Here is a 16,338-nt window from a genome sequence, read left to right as displayed (position 1 = left end):
TTGTGTGAAAATTTCGTGATGAAATTCTATGCCTAAAGTGCTTAAATTGAAAGTAGGGACTAAATCGAATAAGTTGCAAAATTTGCATCCCAGAAGTTTTTAGTATGAAATTGTTTTGGAATATTAATTAGGAGGTCTTAAATAGCAATTTGACCAATTTTAAGTTCATGGACAAAATTAGGACATGGAAGGAATTTTTGAAAGTTTAGTAAGGAGGGCATTTTGGTCATTTGGATATTAAATGAAATAAAATGGGAAAAATAACACAAAATTGGTCATCATCCTCCTTAGTTGCTGCGAATTCTCCCTCTCTCCATAGCTAGGGTTTCTTCAATTTTCAAGCTCCATAATCAAGAAAGACGCGAATTGATCTCGAGCAGGGAAGGAAAAAGTTTTGGACTAAATTGCAAAATTTCCACATTTTGCACCAAGGTAAGTTTGTATGTAAATATTACAATAATTTCATGTACATTCTTATATTTCAGCCTATTATATGTATATACTAGCTGATGTTGAAGTATAAATCGACTATTGGAAGAATGGAAATAAATAATAGAGAGAGAGATCCCGGTTGAACATTCGGAAAAATCGAATAAAATAGATGGAGCGTAGCTAGGTCACATGTATGATGCCAAGTGCACATCATGTGTACAAGAAAGCTACGGGACACCCTGTAGTAGCTAGGTCACATGTGTGATACGAGATGTATCCCATGTAGACAAGAGAGCTACGTGAAAGATAAATGTAGCTAGGTCGCATGCGTGATTCCAAGTGAAGGACACCATGTAGACAAGAGAGCTACGTGAAAGATAAATGTAGCCAGGTCGCATGCGTGATTCCAAGTGACGGACACCATGTAGACAAGAGAGCTACGAGACAAATCGGCTAGGTCGCATGAGTGGTACTAAGTGTTCACCATGTGTACAAGAGAGCCGAACTAAACGAAGTATGATGGTGGGGCTGTGTGCTGAAACCATTAAATATCGAGGATTGATCCGAATTGTTCAACGGGATGGTTTTGTGGTGACATTGTGGTTTGGACCTACACTTATGGTGAATGAAATGTGGTGAAAATGATTTGTGGTATATACAAATATAAGATAAAATGAGGTTAGCATAAAGAATTTGTGGAAGAGTGAAATTAGCATTAAAACTGTTTTTAGATGGTAGCAGTGACGTGATTTTGAAAAATCACCAAAAATAGGAGGAATATAATTAGAGGCTGAATGAGATGTGAAATTAAAGTTTAATGAGTCTACTTTCATATAAAAGAAACAGAGCAAGCAAAGGAATTCTATATTTTGAGATATTTACAATTGTATGTGACTTTCTCAGGATGAATACGTGATCCCCTGTTCCAACTTTGAAAAATCATTAAAAATTGTACAAAGCAAATTAAGAAATATAGTTTACATGCCTAAATTCCTTATTGAGACTATTTTTAAATGAAACAGACTTCAGGGTTGTTTGAATTGTGTACTGAGAGAAATTCAATTTGTAGTGAACAGAGGTCAGATCAGTCGAGCTGTGTAACAGGGGAAACTTTAACTAATAAACTGTACTAATTGGCTGAACCAAAAATTATAGAAAAAAATTAACAAAATTCTTTATGAGTCTAGATTCAGGGAAATTTTACGGATTTGAATTTCGAGTTTGGTAACTCGAGTTATGATTTATTTAGTGAATATGACGCAGCAGAGACAGCTTAATCAAAGTGGAATGAATAGTGAAGTTAAAGTAGATGTACTTGAATTGTTGTGTAAACATGTTAGATTTTTTTTTTATTAGTATTTACATACTTACTTACTAAGCTATAAGCTTACTTTGTTTCTCTCTTTTGTCTTATAGTGTTCTCCGGCTTGCTCAGGAGTTAAGGATCGTGAAGATCTATCCGCACTATCCTACTTTAGGGTATTTGAACTAAACGTTTTGAATTATGGCATGTATAGTAGGCTTAATTATTTTGTTACGTGTCATATTTGTCTAGGTTTAAAATATTAGTTCTGATACTCGACCAGCTAATTTGTACAAGCCATTAAAGTTGGCTAATATTGTTCAAGACATATTTATATTTCGATTATGTTTAATGGTATGTATTATGTTCTGGTAATACCTTGTATCCTGTTCCGGCGACGATAACGGGTAAGGGTGTTACATTTAGTGGTATCGAGCTATGGTTTAGTCGGTTCTCGGACTAATAAAGTGTGTGTAAAAGTCTAGCTATACATGCCATAAAAATATTGTGATAGTGTGGTGACTCTGATTATTCTAAAGCTGTGTTTTGTTTTAATATAGTAATGGATCCCAAGGAACTGCTGCGGTGATGATCTTTGCTAGTAATCGCCGGCTCCCTTTAAGGGACCGCTACCGTGGAAAATAGACCTGAGACATTGAGACAAGGAGATGAGGCTCGGGATGCCTTTCTCCAAATGATGAACAATTGGTATACTGAATTTATTCGAGCAAATCCAAATGCTCAACCTCCTCCACCCCTCCTATACCTCGGGCGATTCTGTGAGTGCTCAAGGTATAGATTTGGTAAGAATGAACAAGCCTCCGGTTGACAAGATTCGAAAACAAGGGGCCGAAGAGTTTAGAGCAAAGGTCAATGATGATCCTGAGAAAGCGGAATTCTGGCTTGAAAATTCTACCCGTGTATTTGATGAGCTCTCATGTACACCGAGGAATGCTTAAAGTGTCTTTGTATCACTTTTGAGAGATTGACTTACCACGGTGGAAGACTTTGGTTGCAGTGGTGCCAAAAGAAAAAGTTACTTGGGATTTCTTCCAGGAAGAATTTAGAAAGAAATACATAAGTCAGCGATTCATTGATCAAAAACGGAAGGAGTTCCTTGAATTGAAGCAGGGGAAAATGTCTGTAGCAGAGTATGAGCGAATTTGTAAGACTCAACAAGTATGCCCGAGAATGTGTGTCCACCGAGGCCATTATGTGTAGAAGATTTGAAGATGGGCTGAATGAGGACATTAAAGTGCTTGTAGGAATTTTGGAGTTGAAAGAATTTGTAGTATTGGTTGATCGAGCTCTTAAAGCCGAAGAATTGAACAAAGAAAGAAGAAAAGTTGCTATTGAGGCCCGAGATGTCAGAAAAAGACAGATAAGCAAGCCATTTCAATCTCAACCAAAGAGGTCCAAAGAGACAAACCCTCGAATGACAGGTTTCAATTGGGGATTCACACAGAGATCGTGGTAGAGCATATTCGGGTCTAAAGCTCAAGCTACTTGATGGCAAGTGTGGGTAATGTACGACCTAGAAAGCCCGAGTGTCGACAATGTGGCGAGCAACATTATGGTGAGTGTTGGGGGACCGAGCGAGCTTGTTTCAGTCTTGGTTCTCGCGAGCATTTTATTAGAGATTGTCCGGAGAAAGTTAAAGAAGAAAGATTTGAGTGCTAGATGAATACCACCGCTAGTAGAGGTAGACCACCGAAATCTGGAGGTGGGACTAGTAGTAAAAGCTGTGATGAAAGATTTAACGGCAAGATCGGAAGCTAGAGCACTGCTAGAGCTTATGCTATCGTGCGAGAAGATGCATCATCTCCGATGTTATTCTTGGTACATTTTCTCTCTATGATACTATTGTTATTGCATTGATTGATCCGGGTCCACTCATTCCTATATTTGCATGAATTTATTATCCAATAAAAAGTTGCTGTTGAATTTCTTGAGTTTACGATTAAAGTGTCGAACCCTTAGGCCAATATGTGCTAGTTGACAAGGTTTGGAAGAATTGCCCATTAATGATTCAAGGTCACTGCTTTTCCGCCAACTTGATGTTGTTACCATTTGGTGAGTTTGACGTTATCTTGGGAATGGACCGTTAACATTGTATGATGCTAAGGTAGATTGTAAACAAAAGACACTAGAGTTGAAATGTGAAAATGGAGAAATTCGTGGGTTGAAACAGATGAATCAAATAAATTGCCTATGGTGATTTCGCACATGTCTGCACGAAATACATGAGAAAAGGGTGTGAAGCTTATCCGCTTATGTAATGAATATTGAGTTGCCCCAACTGAAATTTGAATCGATCTTAGATAGTCTGTGAGTTTCGGATGTATTTCGGAGGAATTGCAGGGTTGCCTCCGAATAGAGATAGATTTTGCTATTGATTTGTTGCCGCCTTTGCACCGATCTCGATTGCTCCATATAGAATGGCTCATTGAATTAAAAGAATTGAAGGCTCGATTGCAGGAGTTAACGACAAGGGATTTGTGAGACCGAGTTTCTCTCCTGGGTGCTCTGTATTATTCGTAAGAAGAAGGATGGTTCAATGAGACTTTGCATTGATTACCGTCGACAATAAGGTGACTATAAAGAACAAGTACCCATTGCCAAGGATTGATGATTTATTCGATCGGTTAAAGGGGCCACAGTGTTTTCAAAGATTGATTTGAGGTCCGGTTACTACCAATGAGAGTTAAGGAGTCGATGTCTTGAAAACGCCTTTAGGACAAGGTATGGACATTATGAGTTTCTTGTGATGCCTTTCTTAACAAATGCTCCAGCTATATTTATGGACTTAATGAATTGGATCTTCCGGCCATATTTGGATAAGTTTGTAGTAGTGTTTATAGATGACATTTTAATTTATTCTCGAGATGAGTCTGAACATGCCGAACACTTGAGAACTATATTGCAAATCTTGAGAGAAAAGAAACTGTTTGCCAAGTTTAGTAAAAGTGAGTTCTGGCTTCGTGAAGTCGGATTTTTGGGGCATATAGTCTCAGGTGATGGTATTCGGGTGGATCCAAGTAAGATTTCTGCGATCAATCGATTGGAAACCGCCAAGAATGTATCCGAGGTTAGAAGCTTTTAGGCTTAGCCGGGTATTATAGACGTTTTGTTGAAGGATTTTCGATGATTGCCTCTCCTATGACTAAGTTGTTGCAAAAGAATGTTAAATTTGAATGAACTGATAAATGTCAACAAAGTTTTGAAAAATTGAAAGCACGATTGACTGAAGCACCAATTTTAGTACAGCCCGAGTCAGGAAAGGAGTTCGTAATTTATAGTGATGCATCATTGACAGGCCTTGGATGTGTGTTGATGCAAGAGGGTAAAGTGGTAGCTTATGCTTCGAGACAGTTAAAACCGCATGAGAAGAACTATCCTACACATGATTTGGGCTGGCGTCATTTGTTTTTGCCTTGAAGATTTGGCGACATTATTTGTACGGTGAAAAATGCCGAATTTTTACTGATCACAAAAGTTTGAAGTACTTGATGAGTCAAAAGGATCTGAATCTGCGACAGCGAAGATGGCTTGAATTATTAAAGGATTATGATCTAGTGATTGATTATCATCCGGGAAAAGCAAATGTAGTTCTTGGCGCCTTGAGCGAAAATTTCTTTTTACTTTGAGAGCCATGAACACGGGTTAGCATTGTCGATGATGGGTCAATCTTAGCGAAATGAGAGCTAAACCGTTATTTCTCCAATTAATTTGTGATGCTCAAAAGAATGATAGTGAGTTGCGGATCAAGAGAACTCAATGCGAATCAAGTTACGACTCAGTTTTCGAGTTGGACCGGATGATTGTTTGATGTTTGAGACGGGATATGTGTCTTGAAAAACGATAAATTGATTCGAAAATATTACATGAGGCGCACAATGGTGTTTATCGGTTCATCTGGTAGCACAAAAATGTATAATGATTTAAAGAAGTCATATTGGTGGCGGTATGAAAAGGGACATTTCGAATTTGTAACCAAGTGTTTGATTTGTCAACAAGTAAAAGTGAACATCAAGTGCCTTGAGATTACTTCAACCAAGAATGGTGCTGAGTGGAAATGGGACAAGATTACCATGGATTTTGTAACGGTTTGCCTTTAACTCCTAAAAGAAGGATCTTTGTTTGGGTAGTGGTTGATAGATTAACAAAATCAGCCCACTTTATACCGATGCGTACCGATTACTCACTTGATAAATTAGCGAATTATATGTTGCTGAAATTGTGAAGTTGCACGAGTACCTATGTCTATAATATCGATAGAGATCCAAGATTTACCTCGAGATTTTGGAAAAAGTTACAAGAAGCTTTGGGTACAAAATTGAACTTTAGTACCGCATTTCATCCACAAACAGATGGTCAAACAGAAAGAGTAATCCGGTACTCGAAGATATGCTTAGATCTTGTGTTTTAGAATTTGGAGGTAGTTGGGAGAAATATCTATCTTTGATTGAGTTTGCCTACAATAACAGTTATCAATCAAGTATACAAATGGCACTTGTCACGAAGCCTTGTATGGTCGTAAGTGTCGGACTCCTTTATATTGGACCGAGCTTAGTGAGAAACAGATTCATGGAGTTGATTTAGTTAAAGAAACCAAGAGAAAATAAAAGTAATTCGGGATTGCTTGAAAGTCGCTTGAGATCGACAAAAGTCATATGCTGATTTAAAAGAAAAGAGATTGAATTTTAGGTGGGTGATAAAGTGTTCTTGAAGGTGTCACCATGGAAAAGATTCGAGATTTAGTCGAAAAGGCAAGTTGAGTCCGCGTTTTATTGGGCGTCTGAGATTCTTGAGAGAATTGGACCAGATGGCATATCGGTTGGCCTTACCGGCAGAGTTAGAAAGAATTCATAACGTGTTTCATGTATCAATGTTGCGACGTTATCGTTCGATCCTTCACATGTGATTTCTCCAACGAAATTGAGATTCGATCGGATATGACCTATGAGAAGGAACCAATAAAGATTTTGGCTCGAGAGGTTAAACAGTTAAGAAATAAAAGTATAGCTTTAGTGAAAGTATTGTGGCACGGACATGGGATAGAAGAGGCTACGTGGGAACTGAAGAAGCTATGAGGAAACAGTACCCAAACCTCTTTCTGGTAAGATTTTGGGACGAAAATCTCAAAAGGGGAGAATTGTGACAACCCGAATTAGGGCCTAATCGAAATAGTGGTTTCGTGACCACAAATCCGAGATAGAAATAATTGTTTTATAATTATTTTGGGGTTTATGATATGATTGCATGATTGTGTGAAAATTTCGTGATGAAATTCTATGCCTAAAGTGCTTAAATTGAAAGTAGGGACTAAATCGAATAAGTTGCAAAATTTGCATCCCGAAGTTTTAGTATGAAATTGTTTTGGAATATTAATTAGGAGGTCTTAAATAGCAATTTGACCAATTTTAAGTTCATGGACAAAATTAGGACATGGAAGGAATTTTTGAAAGTTTAGTAAGGAGGGCATTTTGGTCATTTGGATATTAAATGAAATAAAATGGGAAAAATAACACAAAATTGGTCATCATCCTCCTTAGTTGCTGCTGAATTCTCCTCTCTCCATAGCTAGGGTTTCTTCAATTTTCAAGCTCCATAATCAAGAAAGACGCGAATTGATCTCGAGCAGGGGAAGGAAAAAGTTTTGGACTAAATTGCAAAATTTCCACATTTTGCACCAAGGTAAGTTTGTATGTAAATATTACAATAATTTCATGTACATTCTTATATTTCAGCCTATTATATGTATATACTAGCTGATGTTGAAGTATAAATCGACTATTGGAAGAATGGAAATAAATAATAGAGAGAGATCCGGTTGAACATTGGAAAAATCGAATAAAATAGATGGAGCGTAGCTAGGTCACATGTATGATGCCGAGTGCACATCATGTGTACAAGAAAGCTACGAGACACCTGTAGTAGCTAGGTCACATGTGTGATACGAGATGTATCCCATGTAGACAAGAGAGCTACGTGAAAGATAAATGTAGCTAGGTGCATGCGTGATTCCAAGTGAAGGACACCATGTAGACAAGAGAGCTATGTGAAAGATAAATGTAGCTAGGTCGCATGCGTGATTCCAAGTGACGGACACCATGTAGACAAGAGAGCTACGAGACAAATCGGCTAGGTCGCATGAGTGGTACTAAGTGTTCACCATGTGTACAAGAGAGCCGAACTAAGCGAAGTATGATGGTGGGGTGTGTCTTTGAAACCATTAAATATCGAGATTGATCCGAATTGTTCAACGGGATGGTTTTGTGGTGACATTGTGGTTTGGACCTACACTTATGGTGAATGAAATGTGGTGAAAATGATTTGTGGTATATACAAATATAAGATAAAATGAGGTTAGCATAAAGAATTTGTGAAAGAGTGAAATTAGCATTAAAACTGTTTTTAGATGGTAGCAGTGACGTGATTTTGAAAAATCACCAAAAATAGGAGGAATATAATTAGAGGTTGAATGAGATGTGAAATTAAAGTTTAATGAGTCTACTTTCATATAAAAGAAACAGAGCAAGCAAAGGAATTCTATATTTTGAGATATTTACAATTGTATGTGACTTGCTCAGGATGAATACGTGATCCCCTGTTCCAACTTTGAAAAATCATTAAAAATTGTACAAAGCAAATTAAGAAATATAGTTTACATGCCTAAATTCCTTATTGAGACTATTTTAAATGAAACAGACTTCAGGGTTGTTTGAATTGTGTACTGAGAGAAATTCAATTTGTAGTGAACAGAGGTCAGATCAGTCGAGCTGTGTAACAGGGGAAACTTTAACTAATAAACTGTACTAATTGGCTGAACCAAAATTATAGAAAAAATTAACAAAATTCTTTATGAGTCTAGATTCAGGAAATTTTACGGATTTGAATTTCGAGTTTGGTAACTCGAGTTATGATTTATTTAGTGAATATGACGCAGCAGAGACAGCTTAATCAAAGTGGAATGAATAGTGAAGTTAAAGTAGATGTACTTGAATTATTGTGTAAACATGTTAGATTTTTTTTTATTAGTATTTACATACTTACTTACTAAGCTATAAGCTTACTTTGTTTCTCTCTTTTGTCTTATAGTGTTCTCCGGCTTGCTCAGGAGTTAAGGATCGTGAAGATCTATCCGCACTATCCTACTTTAGGGTATTTGAACTAAACGTTTTGAATTATGGCATGTATAGTAGGCTTAATTATTTTGTTACGTGTCATATTTGTCTAGGTTTAAAATATTAGTTACAGTACTCGACCAGCTAATTTGTACAAGCCATTAAAGTTGGCTAATATTGTTCAAGACATATTTATATTTCGATTATGTTTAATGGTATGTATTATGTTCTGGTAATACCTTGTATCCTGTTCCGGCGACGGTAACGGGTAAGGGGTGTTACATTAGATCTCTGCCGATTTGCTCCTCAGGAGAGAAACCTTGATCTAGGAGTTTATCATGGTTAGTGCTTAAAGAAGAGGTTGTTATAACTTGTCGTGCAAGGTAAGGTGAAAAGTGAGGTTTGGGTTTTGGTAAAGATAAGTATTAAGCATGCAATTAATTGAAGGGTGATATTGATTGTAGGTTCGGGGCTAAGGAAATCACAGCACGCTTTATTACCATTTGTGCACATATACTGCACACACAAGTAGATCGGCAAATCCTGAAAAGCCGAAAAGCTGAAATGCCGAAAAGCTGAAAGTTTGGCTACGGTAGTTTTTCAAGTGCACGAATGCTCGCAAGGGGGAAACCGATAGGTTTCTTGAGGCCCATGGGCAATTCCATGGACTTCGATTGTGAATTGGCCAAACGGGCTGAAATGGGCTAAATAGGCATGATGGGCTGTTGGGCCCATAAAAGGAAAAAATTGATGATTGATGCTATGTGATGGAAAATTGTATGTGAGCATGACTGTAAATGTGATTTGGGCCTGGTGGCCATATGAATGTGATTTGGGCCTAATGGGCCACATAAATGTGAATGGGCCATATGAAAGAGATTGGGCCTAGTGGGCCATATATATATATAGGTATGTGGATTTGCCTAGGCTTTGTAAGAGGTTGTAGGCCTAGTATATGATGACTGCATAAAACTTATGTAATTTATTAAGGACCATGGACAAGTCATAGGTTGATGTCTGGCAACGGGTATGTGCATATCTAGGATTTGATCTAGGGAGAGCTTGGTACTTAAGCGGTCTTAATGACCCACCTCCTCTTCTCTGGAATCCTACCTGGTGCATAGTATTCGTTCATCTTAGCTTACGGGATTTGTTAAAGGGCCAAGGTACGTAAAAACCCGTAATAAAAGGAAAATCACCGAAATGCCCCTAAGGGCAAAAATGACTAAAAGACCCCTATGCGTTAAGTGCAAGATTTATGATTGCTACATGTATATCTGCTGCATTCATATGATATTCTGTTTAGGATGCATATGGGTTGGGAATTATGAAACGGAGGAAGAATATGAGGGTCGCATGGTTGCTTGACAACCGTGGATCCACCGACGGCTTTTTAGGCCCAATATGTTATTGGCAGCTTGCTGGAATGAAGGTAGTTTCGCAACCGGGCTACCATTGAGTGTATCGGATGGGTGGGTCGACATTTATATCCCCACATGGTGTGTACCGGGGGACGGAGTTGGTGTGTAGCAGATGTATTATTGCGGTGGGTTGCACTGCATTGCATGTATGATTTTATGATAAATGACGAATGCTTATTACTTGTCGAGGGTTGTACAGACTGAGTTTGCGAAAACTCACCCCCTCTTTTATTTTTCTCAGGTGATGCTCAGTAGGAGGTTCGATGTCTGGAGGGACTCTGGGTGGCCAGCTAGCAAGATAATTTGGATTCGTTTAAAAAATATTTAAGTTACTCGTTTATTAAGTAATTTTCATTTAGTATGGATTGTAATAAGGCCTCCCCCTTTTATTATTGTTTGGTTATTTAATTTCGGGTGTTGTAATTATAAGAAATGGAACATGGATTTTCTAAGCTATAGTTTTCTTTTAATACTACGTTTTCGCAACTAAATTTTTAAAGGATAAGTTTTCTCAAGTTAAATGTTTTTAGCAAAGCTTTACAAAAGGAAGGAGATTTTACTAAGTAATTGAGATGTAACTTTTAAGGAAGGGTTTTAAATGAACAAGGTCTTCGCTAAAACACTTCAATGTGACACGTCAGATTCAACCATAAAGTCTGGGCCAGGTTTGGGGTGTTACATTTACTAGTATCAAAGCCTAGGTTGCAAAACTCGGGCTATGAAGTGGGCCTTATTATTTTAGTTTTGTTTTAAAAAAAAATTCACAATGTTTTAGAAGAAAAAAATTCTTGCTGTGCGGCACACCAAGTCTCCGACGTCGAACCAAGTAAGTTCCTTTATTCTTAAGCTTGTGTAATTTGATATACTGTAGGTAGTTAGTGGGCTACTTTAGATTATTATGCTAAGGTTTTTTTAGATTGAAACTGAAGCCCGTAGGACTTTAGAACTGTAGAGGATTTATGAAAGCAACCTTCTTTTAATACTTCCATAAAACATCGGTTTAATTATTAAAACTAACTAAAACTTCATAAAATTTCTAATCTAGATAATATGTGAGACAACGATGAGTGCTAGAGGAGGTGCAAGAGGCAGTGGCCAAGGCTGTGGAAGTGTTAGGGCTAAATCATCAGCATCAGGCCATATGCCTGATGTTGGATTAGAAGAGGCTCCCGCCTCACCCGTAGCTGGGATTGAGCCGTATGATCAGGCCGCGAAGGAAGATGTATTATCGCAGGCAATACTGAGGATTTTGGAAAGGGTCGCAGGGTCCAATAATGGAATGGGAAATTGGGGGTCCATTCCGGAGTGACTTCAATTAAATGGGGCTAAGATCTTTAAAGGTGTGGCTGGTGTGGCTCCTAACGTGGCGGAATACTGGTTGGAGGCCACCTAAAGGATAATAGAGGACTTAGACTGTTCTCCTGAACAAAAGTTGAAAGGGGCAGTGTGATTGCTTAGGGAAGAAACTTACCAGTGGTGGCTGACAGTGAAAGAGGGCACCCAACCTGAGCAGGTCACTTGGGAGTTCTTCAAAACTGTGTTCCAAGGGAATTATGTGGGTGCGAGTTATGTTGATGCTAGAAGAAAGGAGTTCCTGAACCTAACCCAGGGAAACAAATCTGTGGTGAAGTACGAGGTGGAATTTTTACGTCTTAGTATGTACGCAAGAGTTATGGTGGCAATGGACTACGAGCGTTGCATTAGGTTTGAGGATGGACTAAGAGATAGCCTCAGGGTATTGATAGCTCCACAAAGGGAGTGAGTTTTATCGGAACTGGTAGAGAAAGCAAAGATAGCGGAGGAAGTGAAGCCTACTGAGCGCCTTAATCGAGAAAAGGAGAGGGGTAAGAACAAGAGGGAGGTTAAGACTTCTAGTGTTGGACAGAGGCCTAGGGTTAGGGCCAGAGTTAAAGGGACAATTAGGGTAGGGGCCCCTGCTGCTAATCCAGAGGTGCCACCTTGTGCTGATTGTGGGAAAAGCCATGAAGGCGAGTGTTGGAAGAGGACGGGAGCTTGTCTAGCTTGTGGATCTATAGAGCATAGGATCAGAAATTACCCTAGAATGCCAGTTCAGGTGCCAGGCGTGGGTAGATGTGATGTTCAGCCACCGAGGGGTGGTCAGCAGCCGCCCAGAGGCCATGGTCTGGCCAGGGGTAGAAACGGTTTGGGTTGTGGAGCACCGGGCAGAGGTACTGGTCATGCTGAGGTGAGATAGCCAGCGCTGGTCTATGCAACACATTTTCGAGAGGATGGAGACACTCCAGAGGCGGATATTGGTACGTACTTTATCCATAATGTGCTATTTACTTAGTTTGGAATTAGAGTGCGCAGCAGGAGCGTGGTGTGGTAGTCTATGTTATGCAGCTGTACTAATAGTTGGGAATTTCAAGGATGAAATTTCTTTTAGGGGGTAGAGTTGTAACATCCCAAAAATCATGAAACCCAAAAATCCCAAAATCTCAAATTTTTTTTGTGCTAAGCATTTTCAGTTAAGTGTTAATTATGTGATGGTAGGTCTCAGTCAAGGTTTGAGTTCGAACCTAGGGCTAGAAGAAATTATAGTTTAATTATTAAAAGAACCCTGATGGCAAGTAGGTGGACTTTTGAATAAATGAAGGGAAAATTGGACAGAAAAGAGCTTGCTGGCCCAAGAGATAAGTGGCGTGTGGCTAGTGTCAGAGGTCTGGGGTTTGAATCCCACTTTGCTCAAATAAGGGATTTATTTTTGCTTAAAGGGGTGGACAGAGGTGGCGTTGGATTGAACTCTGTAAGGAGTGATAAGAGGAGAAATTTGAGAAAAGGATCAAGGGGTTATCAGGGAGAAAAACGAAGAGATGAGGAGTAAGGATGAGGTGGAGCCGAATTGGGAACTTGGGCTTGAGAAATTCAACTATAGAGGCTATAAATAGGTGTCGAATGGGAGGTGGCTAGGCTAATGCCGAATTCCCTTCACCTTGTTGCCAGAAACCTTTTTCCCTAAAAGCCGAAAATCCTTTGCTTTACTTTCTTTTCTTTGTGCCGATTTTCTCTCCCTCCTCTACACAATTTTCTTTGTTTCACTATTGGTTTAGCCGACCTCTTCTTTTTTTGGTACCAAATAATCTTTTGTTGCCATACAAATCTCAAAGGGCTGAACACCTTTTTGGCTGAATACTTCTGGTGCCACCACTACCCTTTCCACTCAGTCGATTCTAGTGTATCGAATCTCAATCTTTAGATCTCTGCCGATTTGCTCCTCAGGAGAGAAACCTTGATCTAGGAGTTGATCGTGGTTAGTGCTTAAAGAAGAGGCTGTTATAACTTGTCGCCTAAGGTAAGGTGAAAAGTGAGGTGTCGGTTTTGGTAAAGATAAGTATTAAGCATACGATTAATTGAAGGGTGATATCGATTGTAGGTTCGGGGTTAAGGAAATCACAGCACGCTTTATTACTAGGTGTGTACATACACTGCACACACAAGTAGATCGACAAATCCTAAAAAGTCGAAAAGCTGAAAATGGAAATACCGAAAAGCCGAAAGTTTGGTTACGGTAGTCTTGCAAGTGCGCGAATGCACGCAAGGGGGAAACTGATAGGTTGCCTAAGGCCCATAGGTGATTCCATGGACTTGGGTTGTGAATTGGCCAAATAGGCCAGAATGGGCTAAATGGGCTCGATGGGCTATTGGGCCCATAATAGGCAAAAATTGATGATTGATGCTATGTGATGGAAAATTGTATTTGAGCATGACTGTAAATGTGATTTGGGCCTGGTGTCCATATGAATTTAATTTACGCCTAATGGGCCACATAAATGTGAATGGGCCTAATAGGCCATATGAAAGAGATTGGGCCTACTGGGCCATATATATATATATATATATATATATATACGTATGTGGATTTATCTGGGCTTTGTAAAAGCTTGTAGGCCTAGTATATGATGACTGCATAAAACTTAAGTAATTTATTAAGGATCGTGGACAAGTCATAGGGTTAAGGTGTGGCAACAAGTATGTGCATGTCTAGTATTGGATCTAGAGAGAGCTTGGTACTTAAGCGGTCTTAATAACCCACCTCCTCTTCTCTGGAATCCTACCTGGTGCATAGTATTCGATCATCTTAGCTCATAGGATTTGTTAACAGGCCAAGGTATGTAAAAACCCGTAATAAAAGGAAAATTACCAAAATGCCTCTAAGGGTGAAAATGACTAAAATACCCCTATTCGTTTAGTGTAAGATTTATGATTTCTAAATGTATATCTGCTGCATTCATATGATATTCTGTTTAGGATGCATATGGGTTGGGAATTATGGAACAGAGGAAGAATATAAGGGTCGCATGGTTGCTTGACAACTGTGGATCCACCGACGGCTTTTTAAGCCCAATATGTGATTGGCAGCTTGCTGCAATGAAGGTAGTTTCGCAACCGAGCTACCATTGAGTGTATCGGATGGGTGGGTCGATATTTATATCCCCACATGGTGTGTACCGGGGGACGGAGTTGGTGTGTAGCAGATGGATTATTGCGGTGGGTTGCACTGCATTGCATGTATGATTTTATGATAAATAACGAATGCTTATTACTTGTCGAGGGTTGTACACACTAAGTTTGCGAAAACTCACCCCCTCTTTTATTTTTCTCAGGTGATGCTCAGTAGGAGTTCGATGTCTGGAGGGACTCTAGATGGCCAGCTAAAAAATATTTAAGTTACTCTAAGTAATTTTCATTTAGTATGGATTGTAATAAGGCCTCCCCCTTTTATTATTGTTTGGTTATTTAAATTCGTGCATTGTAATTATAAGCAGTAGAACATGGATTTTCTAAGCTATAGTTTTCTTTTAATACTACGTTTCTGCAACTAAAGTTTTAAAGTATAAGTTTTCTCAAGTCAAATTTTTTTAGCAAAGCTTCGCAACAGGAAGGAGATTTTACTAAGTAATTGAAATGTAACTTTTAAGGAAGATGAAAACAAGGTTTTTGCTAAAACACTTCAATGCGACATGTCAGATTCGGCCATAACGTATAGGCCGGGTTTGGGGTGTTACAATCGTTCCAAGTTTTTGGCGCCATTGTCGGGGAATGTTTTAAAAAATATTATTTGTGAAATTGTTAATTTTTCATTTTGGTCTATTTTTTTCTGTTAAATTTTAATTCCATTTTTTTATGTCTGTTTCAATTGTTTATGAGTATTGGTCAAATTATTGACTTACTCCCGAAGACCCTGAAATTGAAAGGACTTTCAGAAAAAAGATAAGACAAGCGAACCAAAGAAGGACCGAAGAGATGAATAACCAAAATCCAGGAGGAACATTCACTTATAATACTCATAATCCGATCATTGTTGCTGATGATAGAAACTCTGCAATTTGAAAATATGCCATTCCTCTATTTAACAAGCTCAATCCAAGTATTAGGAGACCCAAAATTGAGGCACAACAATTCAAGATGAAGTTGGTAATGTTCCAAATGTTACAAAATATGGGTCAATTTAGTGCCATTCCTACCGAAGATCCGTATCTTCATCTTCGGCTATTCATGGAAGTGAGTGACTCATTTAAACTAGTGGGTGACCGAGGATGCCTTGAGACTGAGATTATTTTCATACTTCTTAAGAGATAGAGCACGAGTGTGATTGAACTCCCTACCGCTCTGTTCCATAATTACATGGCAAGAATAGGTTAAACATTTCTTAATGAAATATTTACCTCTATATTTAACTGCCAAGATCTAAAATGAAATCACTTCATTTTAGCAACTTGATGAAGAATCTTTATATAAGGCATGGGAGCGGTTCAAGGAGTTATTAAGAAAGTGCCCTCATCATGGCATTCCTTACTACATCCAAATGGAGACTTTTTATGTTGGTCTCAATGTTCATACTAGAATGATGGTGGATGCTTCAGCAAATGGAGCCCTTCTTTCTAAGTCTTATAACAGTGCTTACAAGATTATTAAAAAAATTACCAGCAATAACTATCAGTGGCCAACTAACCGAGTAGCATTAGAAAGACAAGTAGCAGAAGTGCATGAAGCGAACACACTTACTTCTTTGGCAGCCCAGGTATCCTTTTTG

At 38.7% G+C, this 16,338-nt stretch overlaps 1 non-coding gene across 1 annotated transcript; it reads right to left on the bottom strand.

Annotated features, from left to right (window-relative positions):
* Window positions 1-15,987: 15,987 nt before the first annotated feature.
* Window positions 15,988-16,094, bottom strand: LOC128289713 (small nucleolar RNA R71). Its single transcript, XR_008279357.1, has one exon. It is a non-coding gene; the product is annotated as a small nucleolar RNA R71 (small nucleolar RNA).
* Between the last annotated feature and the right edge of the window lie 244 nt (window positions 16,095-16,338).

This window comes from Gossypium arboreum, chromosome 2, assembly GCF_025698485.1.
Source record: "Gossypium arboreum isolate Shixiya-1 chromosome 2, ASM2569848v2, whole genome shotgun sequence".
Classification (NCBI taxonomy): Eukaryota; Viridiplantae; Streptophyta; class Magnoliopsida; order Malvales; family Malvaceae; genus Gossypium; species Gossypium arboreum.
The sequence above is the reverse complement of the archived record's forward strand: the minus strand, read 5'-3'. Positions and strand labels throughout refer to the sequence as shown.